General features: G+C 37.2%; 1 protein-coding gene across 1 annotated transcript in view; it reads right to left on the minus strand.

Annotated features, from left to right (window-relative positions):
* Window positions 1-15,844, minus strand: part of LOC150081223 (uncharacterized) — a 162,167-nt gene extending 146,323 nt beyond the window's left edge. The window contains exon 1 of the mRNA XM_090378899.1: window positions 15,643-15,844. The gene's annotated coding sequence lies outside the window, so the exon portion shown is untranslated. The remainder of the gene's footprint in view (window positions 1-15,642) is intronic.
* Between the last annotated feature and the right edge of the window lie 744 nt (window positions 15,845-16,588).

Genomic DNA, 16,588 nt, shown 5'->3' on the forward strand with positions numbered 1-16,588 from the left:
AGAGGGCATAAATTCAAATTGAGGAAAGACAGATCTAGGATAGATGTGTGGAAGTTTGCCTTTTGCCAGCGGGTGGTTTGGTTGGTGGAACAGACTTCCATCCTTTGTTGTGGAAATTGATAGCCTAAATAAATTTAACGGCTGAGCTGGACAGGTACTTGGAACGAATGGAGGGGTGAAATGGGAGCGTGTTTTTTTTTTTTTTTTTTTTGGCTGATGCTACATAAGCTCATGCGCTTGCATCACATGCCTTCATTAATTCAACATTGGATTGGAAATGAATGTGTATATTCAGCATACTGTTTTAGAATCTATGCACTTCTTAACAAAAATCATAACTCCTCTATCTCCCCATCCCTCTTCCTATCATGCCTGTACATTCATGGCATTAAATCCTGCATAGCCTACATCACAGTGACACTATGTTTCTGATATTCCTATAATATCAGCATTTCATAGTTTCACCAATGTTTCAAATTTATTTATTACGCTCCTTGCATTAATGCAGAAGCAAGTATACTATACATATACTATCAGTAAGTATAATATACAATCTGTTTGTATTCTTAATAGCTCCAACATCTTAATAACTCTAGCATCTGGAAAGGCAGAAAGCATTAAAGCATTCTGGGGTCAGTTCATCACAGGTATACATTGTCTGTGAGTTTTGAGGATTTCCCATAATTACAAGAGAGAACTGCTGAGCTGGCTAGGAATGCTGGAAGTGGATTTGAAGTAGTATAGGAAGACCTCTTGGCAGCAAAACTAGATCAAGTGTCCAGTGAAGAAAAGAAAAATGGTGAATATGCAGAAAATGCAAAACAAAAGTTAACTACAAATAAAACAGCAGAAATTTTAAACCTCATAAATGAAAATTAATGCTAAAATTATTGGCATCAATCTTGTTATGGAACAAAGCCTAATCACAAAAAGAAAAACTGAAGCCATTCTTGTACCTTATAACAGTAAAAATTAATACAAATAAGTTAGTTAATATATTCAATGCATTATATTTCAGGCACATTAGTTAGCATTAGCAAAGGCACATGATGCAAGAAAGCAAGCTTATATAGCATTTCAGCAAAAAAAAAAAAAAAAAAACAACACACACCCTTCTCATTCCATCCATCCACTTGCTCCAAATGTTTGTCTAGTTCTGCATTGAATCTATTTAAGCTATCAACTTCTTTCTACTACGACAGATGGAAGTTTGTTCCAGCAATCAACCACCTGCTGGCTAAAGGCAAACTTCTGCACATGTATCCTACACTGTCTTTCCTCAATTTGAATTTATGCCCTCTCAGGTGATTATTCTGAGCAAGAGAAAGAATCCCATCAGTATTGAGCATGCTCAAACCATTCAAAACTTTATACACCTCAATCAGATCACCTCATAGGTGCCTAGTCTCCAGACACTGTAATTTGCAAAACTTAAGCCTTTCTTTGTAAGAGCAACCTTTTTTCCATTCACTAATCTTGTTGCCCTTCTCTGTACTCATTCCAGCAGTTCTACGTCCTTCCTAAAATGAGTCCTCCAGATCTGTATACAGTACTCAAGGTGTGGCCTGACCAGTGCCTTATACAAGGAGATAATCACCTCGTTTTCCCTGCTAGAAAAATTCCTGTATATCATTGACAAAACACCATGAGTTACACATGCAGAATGTCTGCACTGCTCAGAAAACTTCATATCTGCCTGCACAATTACTCCCAAGTCCTTTTCACTCTCTACCAATGTGAGTGTAGTACCACATAGTTGATACGTTACTCTAGGGTTACTCGTGAAGTAATCCCAGAAGTTTCATGAATTAAAAGAAAAAAGCAAAATGCAGCAACTTTTATGTGTGAACAGAGAACATTTTGTGTGTGTGCATTGTCCCGTTTACCACGGTGCCCATTCACTTCTCCCATTAGCACATGGCAACATTTCAAGTTCTGCTGTGGATCATCATGGAAAAAATAGATATAGGGTGAGTTAGGGTAACTAAGAGTAAAAACAGACACATTTATACTTGCATTACACTAATGTTAGGAGTAGAGTAAATAATGAATTTGAAGGACTGATTAAGTCATCAAATGCAGATATTGTAAGGATATTGGAGAGAAGGTCTCACTCAGGCATCAGGGATGCAGAATTTTAATGAGTACAATGTGTACAGAAAGGACATACACATACATATGTGAGTGTAGTACCACACAGTGGTACTACAACTCACATATGTAAGTTTCTAATGTATGGGCTGCACCAGAAACTAAGTTCAACTCTACCTTGTATCAGCTGTGAAGTAACACTTTTCATAAAAAAAAAAAAAAAAACAGACTCCATAAAAAAGGCCAATGTATGGGTAAAGTGTTGTCTGTGTAACTTTTGTTGGCCTCTTAGCCATCAGGAAACTGATTTCCAGTGCCCATCTCTGGCATGAAGAGCCAGACCACTACAACCAATAACTGCCCAAGAGGTGGAATCCTGCAATTACTAGAGAAAGTGCAATACCAATGGCTGCCAGTAAAAATTTAAAAAAAAAATAAAAAAGGAAGTTTTCAGGTCCTAGTGGCAAAGACAATGACCATGAAAAAAAAAAAAAGAATAAAGGGACAGGAACATAATCAAATTGTATAATATTATCAAAGAATAACAGTGGTGAATTCTGACCATACACTACAAAACAATCTGACTGGATAAAAATATTTGATTACAAAAAAAACAATATATGGTATAAGTAAAAATATTGTAGCATGGAAGACATTAAATATCAGAAACTACTACCAAAAGCAACTAGATAAAACTAATTTGATTATAGTACACAGCAAAATGATAGTACAGGAAAGTATTATAAACAAGATCAAGGCCACACCTTGATTACTGTATACATGTCTGGCTTTCAAAATTAGCATTAGTAGAGACATATGACGCAAGAAAGCAAGCTTATACAGCATCAGCCAAAAAAACCCCTTCCCATTTCACCCATCCATTTTCTCCAAGTGTTTGTCTAGTTCTGCCTTGAATTTATTTAAGCTGTCAACTTCTACAACAATAGATGGAAGTTTCTTCTAGCAGTCAACCACCCACTGGCTAAAGGCAAACTTCTGCCAATCTATTCATCAACTGTTTTTCCTCAATTTGAATTTATATCCTCTCAAGCGATTAATCTGGACAAGAGAAAGAATCCCATCAGCATTCAGCTGGCTCAAACCATTCAAAGCCTTATACACTTCAATCAGATCACCTCAGAGAGGTGCCTAGTCTCCAGATACTGAAATTTGCAAAACTTAAGTCTTTCTTCGTAAGAGCAATACTTTGTTCCATTCACTAATCTTGCTCTTACGAAGAAAGACTTAAGTTTTGCAAATTTAGTGTCTGGAGACTAGGCACCTGTCTGAGGTGATCTGATTGAAGTGTATAAGGCTTTGAATGGTTTGAGCCAGCTGAATGCTGATGGGATTCTTTCTCTTGTCCAGATTAATCGCTTGAGAGGATATAAATTCAAATTGAGGAAAAACAGTTGATGAATAGATTGGCAGAAGTTTGCCTTTAGCCAGTGGGTGGCTGACTGCTAGAAGAAACTTCCATCTATTACTGTAGAAGTTGACAGCTTAAATAAATTCAAGGCAGAACTAGACAAACACTTGGAGCAAATGGATGGGTGAAATGGGAAGGGGTTTTTTTTGCCCTTCTCTGTACTCATTCCAGCAGCTCTACATCCTTCCTAAAATGAGTCCTCCAGATCTGTATTCAGTACTCAAGGTGTGGCCTGACCAGTGCCTTATACAAGGGGATAATCACCTCCTTTTCTGTGCTAGAAAAATTCCTGTATATCATTGACAAGACACCATGAGCTACTCTTGCAGACCATCTGCACTGCTCAGAAAACTTCATATTTGACTGCACAATTACCCCCAGATCCTTTTCATTCTTTACCATCCTCAGTGTAGTACCACACAGTTGATATGTTACTCTGGGGTTACTGCTAGCCATTGCAATACTTTACATTTTTCAATGTTAAATTTCAGTTGCCAACTCTCAGCCCATCTGCTTAACTTTTCTAGATCCTGTTACAGTAGCGTACTGTCATTAGTGTCATTAACAACCCTGCCAATCTTCGTATCGTCTGCAAACTTAGACATTAAGCCTGATATACCATCATCAATATCATTAATAAATACAGAAAACAACAATGGACCCAACGCTGAACCCTGGGGGACTCCACTAATAATATTACTCCACAAAGAGCAGTGTCCATTAATTACCAATCTGTCTTCTACCACTCACCATCCCTTTATCCATAGCAGAAATTTGCCTCCAATGCCACACTGCTACAATTTGTGCAGCAGTCTTCCAGGTGCAACAGTATCAAAAGCCTTCCTAAGATTCGAGTATATGATATCAAAATTATTGTTTGCATCCAGTTCGTTTGTGACCACATCATAGTATCCAATCAAATTGGTCAGACAAGACTTCCCCTTAACAAACCCATGCTGTATCTGAACTATACCTGAAGTCTTGTCTAGATGATCTTGCAGTACTTCTTTAACCAGTGGCCCCATTACTTTCCCCGGAACAGAAGTTAGACTAACAGGTCTGTACTTACTTGTGTTGCCCTTTGATCCTCCTTTATGAATCAAAATAGAAGAGTTCAGTAATGTTCAAATATACATAGCATTCAAAATGATGTTCATAATATTCATAACAAACAAAATAACACAGGAGTTCAACAATGTACAAATTATACACATTATACAAAGGATATGACTGAATTAACCATTCGGCAGAACAATTATACAAATGACATATTGTACATAAATTAGAGCCAGAATCGCAAAAAAGTTGTTGTATATAGATTATAAGCCAAGAGGGAGGGCATGTGATGAGGAAAATTCCAGGGAAGTAATCATAGAAGCTACTAGGCTTTTCATGCCAACAAAGAAATACAGTTCAAGGATTAGACCTAAATGGATGTCAGATGAACTACTAAGACAAGTGGCAGACAAGAAAAGTGATTGGGATGCATAGAAATTATCAGGTGATTCAGAAGGTGATGGTAAATATAAATTAGTCTGTAATCAAGTCAAAAAGGAGGTTAGGCAAGTGAAGGCAGATTGAGAAATCTCTGCCAAAGGATGCAAAGAAAAGCAGCAAGGACTTCCATGCTTATATTGACAGTAGCAGGAAGGGATTGAATCACATTGGGGCAATTTATGTCAATGGGTTAACTGTTGATGACCTTACTCTGGTTGTTCACAAATTCAATAAGTATTCTGCATCTACATTCACACATCAGGAATTCTTTGGGGGAAGGGATGCCAGGGGTTTATCAAATTCTAATGAGGAGCTAAATGGTGTTGTGATAACTGAAAGGAAAGTGGAAGAGAAATTGTTGAAGAAGAAAGGCACCTGGGATGGATGGGATCTATCCAATTATATTAAGAGGCTGCAAATAAAGTAATCAAACTCTTATCCATAAATATGAAAGCAGCCTTGGATTCAGGGAAGGTCCTCAAAGCCTGGACATGTGCAAATGTATCCTCAATTCAAAAAGACATGAAGAGGATGGCATGAGTAATTATAGACCTGTTAGCTACACATCTGTTCCAGGGAAAATAATGGAGTCACTGGTTAAAGAAGTAACGAAGTATCATCTGGATAGGAATGCAATTTTTTTCAGCCTGGACTGTACTTGTTAACAGGAGAGATTGCTTCTACAGGGATGGGATACACTTAAATAGAAAGGGTGCAAGAATATTTGCTGATGCTATTGAGGCAGTGTTAGGTGAGTCGGAAAACTGCTAGCTTGGGGGCAGACAAAGACTAATAGATTAACAGTAGCCACTGGCAGAAGTGAAAGAGATTCTTGCACTGCTTCTATTGGAATGAGCAGAAGCCTGAAAAACAAGATGCAGGATATTTCAGAGACTGCTGGAAGTCATTGCGGTACAAGTAAACACATGGGTTGGGTTAGGGTAGCTAAGAATAGAAACAGGTGCATGTATACTTGCGTGTACACCAATGCTAGGAGTTTAGTAAATAAATTTGATGAATTTGAGGTTTTGCTCAAAACATCAAAGGCAGATATTGTTGGGATATCAGAGACGTGGTGTCACACAGATATAAGGAATGCAGAACTGGAATTTGGGGAGTACAACGTTTACAGAAAGGATAGACAGGATAGGAAGGGAGGAGGGGTTATGCTATTAGTTAAGAAACACATAAAATCCAAGGAAGTGAAGTCAGTCGACATTGATGGACAGGGCAGCGTCGAGTCAGTTTGGTGTGACATAAGCATAGGTAAATCAAAATTGAGAGTAGGAGTGTGCTATAGGGCTAATGACTCTGATGAGTATAATAAGATACTGTACAGGGAAATAGAATGGGCCAGTAAATCAGAGAGTCTTATAATGGGGGATTTTAATTTCCCAGATATTGACTGGAATTTGTGGGCTGGTCACACACACTAGCAAGGCTTTTGTGGATTTATTGGATAATTGTTTTCTACACCAGCATGTTCGGGAGGCAACTAGAGGGAGTAATACTCTTGATCTGATTATCAGTAGTGATTCTTCATGCATTAAGAATCTGCAGATAGAGGAACCACTAGGTGGCAGTGATCACAGTGTGCTGAAGTGGGATTTACTCAAGGAGGTAACTACCATCAGAGGTAAAGGGAAGGGATATTGCTTTCGTAAAGGCGACTATGATGGTCTGAGACAGTATTTAAATTCTATACAGTGGGACCAACTGATGATGTTACCAACAGCAAATTCAAAATGGGAAGCATTCAAGGAACTAATCTTGGAAGCTACCAGGCTTTACATACCATACCAACCAAGAAATATTGTTCAAGGTTCAGGCCTAAATGGTTGTCAGATGAACTAATGAGACATATGGCAGAGAAGAAAAATGCATGGGATACATACAAATTAATGGGTGACATGGAAGCCTATGATAGATATAAGTTGGTCTGTAACCAAGTCACAAAGGAGATTAGGCAGACTACGAAAAATCCTTGGCAAAGGATGCAAAGAAAAACAGAAAAGAGTTCTTTACCTATTTAAACTGAAGAAGGAAAGGGATGAATCAGATTGGTCCACTGGATGTTGATGGTTCAACAGTTGAGGATCCTGCTCAGGTGGCTAACAATCTAAACAAGTATTTTGCATCTACATTCACACATGAGGAGTTATTCAGGAAGGGGAATGTCGTAGGTGAAGTAAACATTGGCAGTGAGCTAGATGATTTTCTAATAACTGAGAGGAAAATGGAGGAGAAATTGTTGAGGATAAACATAAAAAAGGCACCCGGGGTGGATGGGATCTATCCAGTTATATTAAAGGAGGCAGCAAAGGAAGTAAGCAAACCCCTAGCCATAATTATGAGAGCTTCTTTGGACTCAGGGGAGGTACCCATAGACTGGAGAAGTGCAAATGTAACCCCAATTCACAAAGGAGGATCAAAGGCTGACACAAGTAATTATAGACCTGTTAGTTTAACTTTGGTTCCAGGAAAATTAATGGAGGCACTGGTTAAAGAAGCACTGCAGGATCATCTAGACAAGAATTCAGTTATAGCTCAGACACAGCATGGTTTTGTTAAGGGCAGGTCTTGTCTGACCAATTTGATTGGATACTATGATGTAGTCACAAAAGAACTGGATGCAGGGAATAACTTTGATATTATATATTTGGATCTTAGAAAGGCTTTTGATACTGTTGCACATGGAAGACTGCTGCACAAATTGGAGCAGTGTGGCATTGGAGGCAAATTGCTGCTATGGATAAAGGGATGGTTGAGTGGCAGAAGACAGAGAGTGGTAATCAATGGACACTGCTCAACGTGGACTAATGTTATTAGTGGAGTTCCTCAGGGTTCAGTGTTCGGTCCATTGTTGTTTTCTGTATTTTATGATGATGGTAGATCAAGCTTAATGTCCAAGTTTGCAGACGATACAAAGGTTGGCAGGGTTGTTAAGGACACTACTGATGCTGCAACAGGATCTGGAAAGGTTGAGCAGATGGGCTGAGAGGTGGCAAATGAAGTTTAACATTGACAAATGTAAAGTACTACATATGGGAAACAGTAACCCCAGATCAACGTATCAACTCTGTGGTACTACGCTGACAGTGGTAGAGAATGAAAAGGACCTGGGGGTAATTGTGCAGGCAGATATGAAGTTCTCTGAGCAGTGCAGACAAGCTGCAAAAGTAGCTCATGGTGTCTTGTCAATGATATACAGGAATTTTTCTAGCAAGGATAGGGATGTGATTATTCCCTTGTATAAGGCATTGGTCAGGCCACACCTTGAGTACTGTATACAGGTCTGGAGGCCTCATTTCAAGAAGGATGTAGAGCTGCTGGAACGAGTACAGAGAAGGGCAACAAGATTAGTGAATGGAACAAAGGGTTGCTCTTACGAAGAAAGGCTTAAGTTTTGCAAATTACAGAGTCTGGAGACTAGGCATCGGCAAGGTGATCTGATAGAGGTGTATAAGTCTTTGAATGGCTTGAGTATGCTCAATGCCGATGGGATTCTTCCTCTTGCTCAGAATAATCACCTGAGAGGGCATAAATTCAAATTGAGGAAGGACGGATGTCGGATAGATGTGCGGAAATTTGCCTTTAGCCAGCGAGCAGTTGGTTTGTGGAATAGACTTCCATCACTTGTTGTTGAAGTTGATAGGCTAAACAAATTTAAGGCTCAGCTCGACAGGTATTTCGAACGAACGGCGGGGTGAAATGGGAGTAGTGGTTGTGTTTTTTTTTTTTTTTTTTGGCTGATGCTGAATAAGCTTGCTTTCTTGCATCATATGCCTCTACTAATGCTAATGCAATAATACTGCAGTTAGAGCATGGGTTTGTTAAGGAGCAGTCTTGTCTTACTAATATGATAGATTACTATGATGCAATGAACTGGATGCAAAAAATAATTGTTATATCATATACTTGGATTTCAGGAAGATTTTTGATACTGTTGCATATAAAAGACTGGTGTACAAACAGTGCGGCATTAAGAGCAAGTTACTGCTATGGATAAAGAGATGGTTAAGTGGAAGACAAGAGTGGTAATCAATCAGCACTACTCTTCATGGACTAATGTTATCAGTGGAGTTTCCCTGGGTTTAGTGCTGGGCACATTGTTGTTTTCAATATTTATTAATGATACTGATGCAGATATATCAGGCTTAATGTCAAAGTTTGCAGATGATAAGGTTGGTTAATGACAGTAATGAGGTTGAACTACTGCAACAGATCTAGGAAAACTGGCTTAATGGGCTGAGAAATGGCAGTTGAAGTTTAACATTGACAAATGCAAGGCTGCATATGGGTAGCAGTAATTCCAGAGTAATTTACTAACTGTGTGGTACTACGCTCAGGGTAATGGAAAATGAGAAAGACCTGAGGTAATTGTGCAGTCAGATATGAAATTCTCTGAGCAGTGAAGATGTTGACAAATGCAAGTTATGCCAGAACACCTCAAGGGTTTTGTCAAATATATACAGAAACTTTGCTAGCAGGGATAAGGTGGTGATTATCCATTATGCTGCACCTTGAGTATTGTATACAAGCTGGGAGGACTTACTTTAGGAAGGATGTAGATCTGCTGGAACAGGCACAGAGAAAAGCAACCAGATTGGTGAAGGGAACAAAAGGGTGCTCTTACCTAGAAAGCCTTCAATTCTGCAAACTGTAGCTTCTGGAACATAGGCACCTGTGGGAGTGATCTGATCGAGATGAAGGCCTTGAATGGATTGAGTAAGCTGAATGTGACTGGCATGCTTTCTCTTGCTGAGACTACGCACATGAGGGGGCATAAATTTAAGTTGAGGAAGGATGGTTGCAGGATAGATGAACAGAAGTTTGCCTTCAGCCAGCGGGTGGCTGATTGTTGTGGAAGTGGATGGTTTGAATAAATTTAAGGAAGCACTAGACAAATTCTTGGAGGGTATGGATGAGAGAAGTGTGTAGTTTTTTTTATTTTTTTTGATGAGGCTATACAAGCTTGCTTGCTTTCTTGCATCACTTGCTTTTACTACTACTAGCTACTGGTTAAATTTAGAGAACAAGACAAGAGTTGAAATTTAACACCGTTTTCAATAGACACTAAATATTAAGCATCATTCTTGCCAGATCATCACACTGGCTGAGTAACTTAATACAGCATAATAATTCAATATCAGAATATGGTCCATTTGTCAGTTACAAGTATCCCTGATTTACTCTTTGGCAGTAACTGAATTTGCCGCAGTATAGCATTCTTCAAAATGCACACATGGAACGAATTTGTAAACTGTAACCTCTTTTTACCTTTCACTTATAAGCATTAGCATTACTAGAGACATACAATGCAAGAAAGCAAGCTTATGCAGCATCAGCCAAAAAAAACCCCTCCATTTGTTCCAAATGCCTGTCCAGCTCAAGCTCAGCCTTAAATTTATTTAGGCTATCAACTTCCACAACAAAAGATGGAAGTCTGTTCCACCAACCAGTAGCCAAAATAAATTTAAGGCTAAGATGGACAGGTGAAATGGGAGTTTTTTGTTTTTTTGGCTGATGCTGTATAAGCTTGCTTTCTTGCAATGTATGCCTCTAGTAATGCTAATAAGTGAAAGGAAAAAAAGAGGTTACAGTTTGCAAATTGGTTCTGTGAGTGTGTCTTGAAGAATGCTATATTGCTGCAAATTCAGCTAATGCCAAAGAGTAAATCAGGTATACTTATAACTGTAAGCATATGCCACTTTTGATTTTGCCAAATGTCAGGATGTACTGGTCCTTGAATCCTATTCAAGAAGGGACACCTTTGGATGCTTCTTTGGAGTTAAACTATCTTACTTATTAATAGCATAAACATACCACAGAACTGAATACCTTCTGAGAACAACTCTTTGCAGAAATTCTATTCTGAAAGTTCATTATACCACTCTGAAAATAAAGTTTATGTCTTTATTTAAGCTGCAAAATTTAAAAATTCTGTGATAGCCTGCCATCCTTGGATGTCAATCAAAAATATCAGGAAAAAATTACTGCCTCACACTTTCCAATAAAATTACGTTTCAAGGTAAATCGATCATGATATATTTATTTCAATGCATCATCTACTATAGTTTTTACTTATTTGTTAATGGAAGAGAATGCATATGGAACTTACCAAAAATATACTTAATAATAATTTTTATTTATTAACATAATAATAATTTTCTGTGCATTCCTTTAAGCTGTTTGTTTTATCAGCATTCCGTTAAATAAATTTAAGGTAATTTTTTTAAATAATTTATTTAGAACACCTCATTATAAGTAACGTGATTTGACAATCATTTCTAAAGCAGAAAAACAAGAGTTTAAGATAAGTAAAATGTCCCATTTCAGCGCACTGATCTACTTACTGAAAATAAAATCAAACCTAAATTTTCATGCACCTAAATCAAAACTAAAGAAATTCATATAGCCTTTTAACTGCAACTCTTTATATAATGAATTTCAATAGTTTTCCTTTCTTTCACAAAGGAAATCAAAACAGTTTCATTCCTGAAATACAGCTGAATAACCTTATTTAGTGCAATCTAATGCCCATTTACAATAGGCGAGGATGCCTATTAACACAGTTTTTGCCCAACAGACAATGAAAGCTTATTCTCAATTTTTGTTAACAGTTTCCTAATTTGTTGCAATAGATATGCAAGTTCTGCATTAAACATGGCTCTCCTTTCCTTTCTGATTTTTTTCATAACAATACAAGACATTCTAATTCCCACATAGCTTTCTTAGCATTATCATTAGTAGAGGCATATGATGCAAGAAAGCAAGCTTATACAGCATCAGCCAAAAAAAAAAAAAAAATCCTTCCCATTTGTTCCAAATGTTTGTCTAGTTCTGCCTTGAATTTATTTAAGCTATCAACTTCCACAACAACAGATGGAAGTTTGTTCCAGCAATCAACTACCCACTGGCTAAAGGCAAATTTCCACACATCTATTCTACAATGTCTTTCCTCAGTTTGAATTTTTTTCAGTTCAATCCTTCTAAAACTCAGTCTTTTCTTATATCTCGCAAAAAGGATTCTTCAGCTCCTATGCTTATCTTTGGTGACACTCCGATTTCTAGGCAAAATGATATATCTCTTTTGGAGATTACCCTGATTTCTAATCTCTCTCTTGGCACAAGTATATTACAAATATTTCTTCCTCTGCATCTAAAAAACAGCATTACTTTTCTTCCAAACATCTGTTCACTCTGTACAAATTGCAAATCCACCCTACCATGGAATACTGTTCCCACATCTGGGGTGGTGCCCCCAAAACCTCTCTCAGGCTTCTAGATTCCATTCAGAAGAAGGCAGTTAGGTTAATTAATGACTCATCTCTAACAGAGCCTCTCCACTCCCTATCTCATAGACGTACTGTTTCTGCTGCATGCCTCTTCTAGAGATAGTTCCATGGGCACTGTTCTTCTGAATTGGCTTCTGTAATTCCCGGCTCTCTTTCAAAACAGTCCAAACACATGCACGTGCTGCCACCAGCCAACATCTATTTACTGTCCAACTTCAAACTCACAGAACCAACTTTTAATCTTCGTTGTTTATTCATTCAACTGTTGTTTTTCTGAAATAACCTTCACCTCAATCAGATCACCTCGCAGGTGCCTAGTCTCCAGAAGCTGCAATTTGCAGAACTTAAGCCTTTCTTTGTACGAGCACTCCTTGTTCCCCTTCTCTGTACTTGTTCTAGCAAATCTACATCCTTCCTAAAATGAGGCCTCCAGACCTGTACGCAGTACTCAAGGTGTGGCTTGACCATTGCCTTATACAAGGGGATAATCACCTGCTTATCCCTGCTCACAAAATTCCTGTATATTATTGATAAGACCCCATGACTTACTCTGGCGGCCTGTCTGCACTGCTCAGAAAACTTCATATCTGACTGCACGATGACCCTCAGGTCTCTTTCATTCTCCACTACCCTGAGTGTAACACCACCCAGTTGATACATTTCTCTCGGGTTACTGCTACCCAGATGCAGTAATTTGCATTTATCAATGTTAAACTTCAGTTGCCACTTCTCAGCCTGTCTCTTCCAGATCCTGTTGCAGCAGCATACTATCATTACTGTTATTAACAACCCTGCCAACTTTTGTATCATCTGCAAACTTTGACATTAAGCTTGACATACCTTCATCAATATCATTAATAAATATACAAACCAACAATGGGCCCAACACTGAGTAACACCACTAATAACATGAGACACGTAGAGTAGTATCCATTGATTACCACTCTCTGTCTTCTCCCACTCAACCATCCTTTTATCCATTGTAGCAATTTGCCCTTAATATCATACTGCTCCAATTTGTACAGTAGTCTTCTTTGTGCAACAGTATCAAAAGCTTTCCTGAAATCCAAATATATGATATCAAAATTAATTTTTGCATCCAGTTCCTTTGTGACCACGTCATAGTAACCAATCAAACTGGTTAGACCAAAACTTCTCAACTTTTCTTTGGGATTTAATTTTCTGTTATGCATTTCTTAAAATACCTTAAAATGTTTAGATGTGAAATGGATAATTTTAACTTGATTATCATAACAGAATAAATGAGCATGTCTTAAACTGAACTGTGAATTGAAATGGTTACTAAAATCTATTATCTGGGTACCACATCTCTGTGCAGCGGGCGTGGTCATAGAACGAAGTGATTGTACAGTCGAGTTGTGTAATTGGATGATTAGTGTAAAAGTATTTTGTTTCTGATTGTTTTGTGTCGTCGAGGAGGGGGGGTTTAGCTTCGGTAGGGTGTTTAACCCCCCCATCCCGCTGTTTTAAAATCAGAAAAAGAATTCTAGATTTAAAAACATTGGCAAAGGGGGAATAAACACCCTAGGCATATCAACCTAGAAGGGCAGTGGGTGGAGAAAGCAGTGAGTGGCACCTGCCAATCACTGCTTTGTTTCTGTCCGTTTGTCGAAATATGGACTAGTACCCAAGATCTGGAGTTTTACCGAACTGGCTAATTTAAGAAAGACAGTAAATATAGCAATAACCATCATTTCATAATAAACAGAGTATAATGCATAGTTTATGAATCCCTTGAATGTAAAAAAAAAAAAAAAAAAAAATTGTCCTATAAACAAGATGTTCATATTAGTTTAGGACTATATATTTTCAGTTTAATATGCTTGCAAAAGGCAAGCTCTTTCTCAGACAATATACACAAGCGATAAATGTGGGAAATTTTTCTTTCAGCCAGGGAGAGTAATTGACTGCCGAAATAAAATTCCATCTGGTGTTGTGAAAGTAGGTAGTTTGAATAAATTGAAGGAAGCATTAGAGAAATTGTTAGAGGGGCTGTACAAATGAGTTTTATATTTATATTTTTTCAGATTTTGTTATTTTATTATTATTATTACTAGCCATATAGTGCAAGGAAGCCTGAGGCTTATGCTGCACCAGCTAAAAAAAAAAAAAAAAATCTGAGTTACCCTGAGTGAGAGAGACAGTCAAAAGTAGAAGGGAATCACCAATATGGAGAAGAATGATGATATCCAGCTCAGGACCCTGGGTGTGCCAAGCCCATATTCACCAGATGTGAGCCCCTGGGGTTTTGGCTGAATGCTGTATAAGATTGCCTCCTTGTATCATTTACCATTACTAATACTAAATGCAACTGAATATTGAATTCAAAATAATAAATAAAAATATGATTTTTTTTTTTAGAGATTAACTAATAAATCGGATTAATAAAATTAATTTATTATTTGAAATCAAGCTGCTATGTTATGTGGTTTAAAACTGAGTCAGATTTCTAATGTGACATTTGGGTATATATGAATGAGTTATATAATTTAAAAAAAATTATGAATAGTTAGGCACATGCATAACTATCTATCTATCTATCTATAATTAATACAATTTTAACATATACTAAACAATAAGTTTACATTAGTTTTTGGTCACTTAACATGATTTCAAACAAGTGCACAATAATGAAATTAAATTTCAAAATTTTCAAATATAAATATTGCTATTTAAGCATTTCGATTGTGAAAATAATAACAAGCATATGTTTCAATTCTTGCATAAAAGTAGAAACCATAAAAAAAAAAAAAAAGTTTCGTCCAACTGAGCATATGAATGACTTCTATCAGTTTACTGCATGGTCCAACAAACTGGGCTTGGCCACATAAATCTGTCACCCCCCCCCCCCATGTGCTAACGAGAGCAGTCAGTTAGTTAACAGCTGCTGGATGAATTGACAGATTCGTATTAAAGTGTACAGGAAATAAAGATGTTGCAATGTCGCTTGCATATTTATATAAATTCCAAAGATAAGATGAATAAGACCATATAATCATTTAGCCACTAGGGCATCACTTTCAATTCTCTACGCAAAGTATGCTTCCTCATTAAGCAATCTCACTAAACACTGATATTTTTTTATACCTAAAATTAAATCGAATATCGGATAGGTTGCATCTCTTACAAGATAATCATTGCATTACAGAACAGTTTCATTCATTTAAAAAAATGTTAATATTTACATGCATGAAGTACATCTAACACCAAAATATGGAGCGCTCTTAGACAGCCATCAGAAACGAATTTGCAATTATTCATCCATATTCGTTTAACTGCTAAGCTGCACGCACCCAATTTACTTACTAAACTCCTCTGATATTACAAGAACCGTCTCCTCTTAAATTCAAATACTGTAATCGTCCATCGGTCCAGCAGTTCATATGACGCCTCTTCCACCAACATTTGCCATTCGACTGATGACAGTTCCGCTTTAGTTTTGTCGCACTAAAATAAAAAAATCTTTTAGGAACGATGAAACACCCTGAGTCACACTCGGTGATTCATCCAAATGAAACATAACGCCGATAAAAAAAAAATTAACAAGTAAAATAATTCTTTTCACAAACACAAATTATGAACAAGGAGCACATCTTAGCGATTACACCGCGTACTTCCCAACCGAAAGCCATAACATAACTGAAATAAAATGGCGTGCATTGTAAACTGTGATACTCTCGACTGCAGGCGCCACTCAGCGTTTATTATTATCTGTTATGGTTCCGGGATACGCAAAACTTTTTTATTCACTCGATTCGTTCAGTGGACTCGCATTCTCCTCGCTCTCCTATTGTCAGTTTGATAGGAGAGGATGATTTTTATTTTAATGTATAGAGTGTCACGAAATAAAAACAGCTATTGCTGTTTATAAATAGAACAACTACTGCCACAGCATTTTAGGAGTGATAATTACAGCTTAAATTAAAAATTACACAATTGTTTTGTGAAATATTAGGTTTCAGCCATAACAGGTTTCTTATCAAAATCTGATTATTTATACTTCTCTTACTTTTTTTTTAAATAAAAAGAAATAAATAGATATGTGAAAAATATAATAAAGATTATTTTATTTATTACGCTTTATTTATTTTTATTTTTCTTTCTTCTTCTTAGATTTCTCCATTGTATCAACGGTTATCCTCAACCTAACATATTTTAATTTTGTTCCTCTACTCATTTCTGCCCTGCCAGCCCCCATTCTTCAATTTCCTCTTTTCCATAGTTGTCCTCACTCCCTTCACCCATGTGCTTC

The sequence above is a fragment of the Mastigoproctus giganteus genome, chromosome 8, assembly GCF_048544385.1.
Source record: "Mastigoproctus giganteus isolate SK-2022 chromosome 8, ASM4854438v1, whole genome shotgun sequence".
NCBI classification, from domain to species: Eukaryota; Metazoa; Arthropoda; class Arachnida; order Uropygi; family Thelyphonidae; genus Mastigoproctus; species Mastigoproctus giganteus.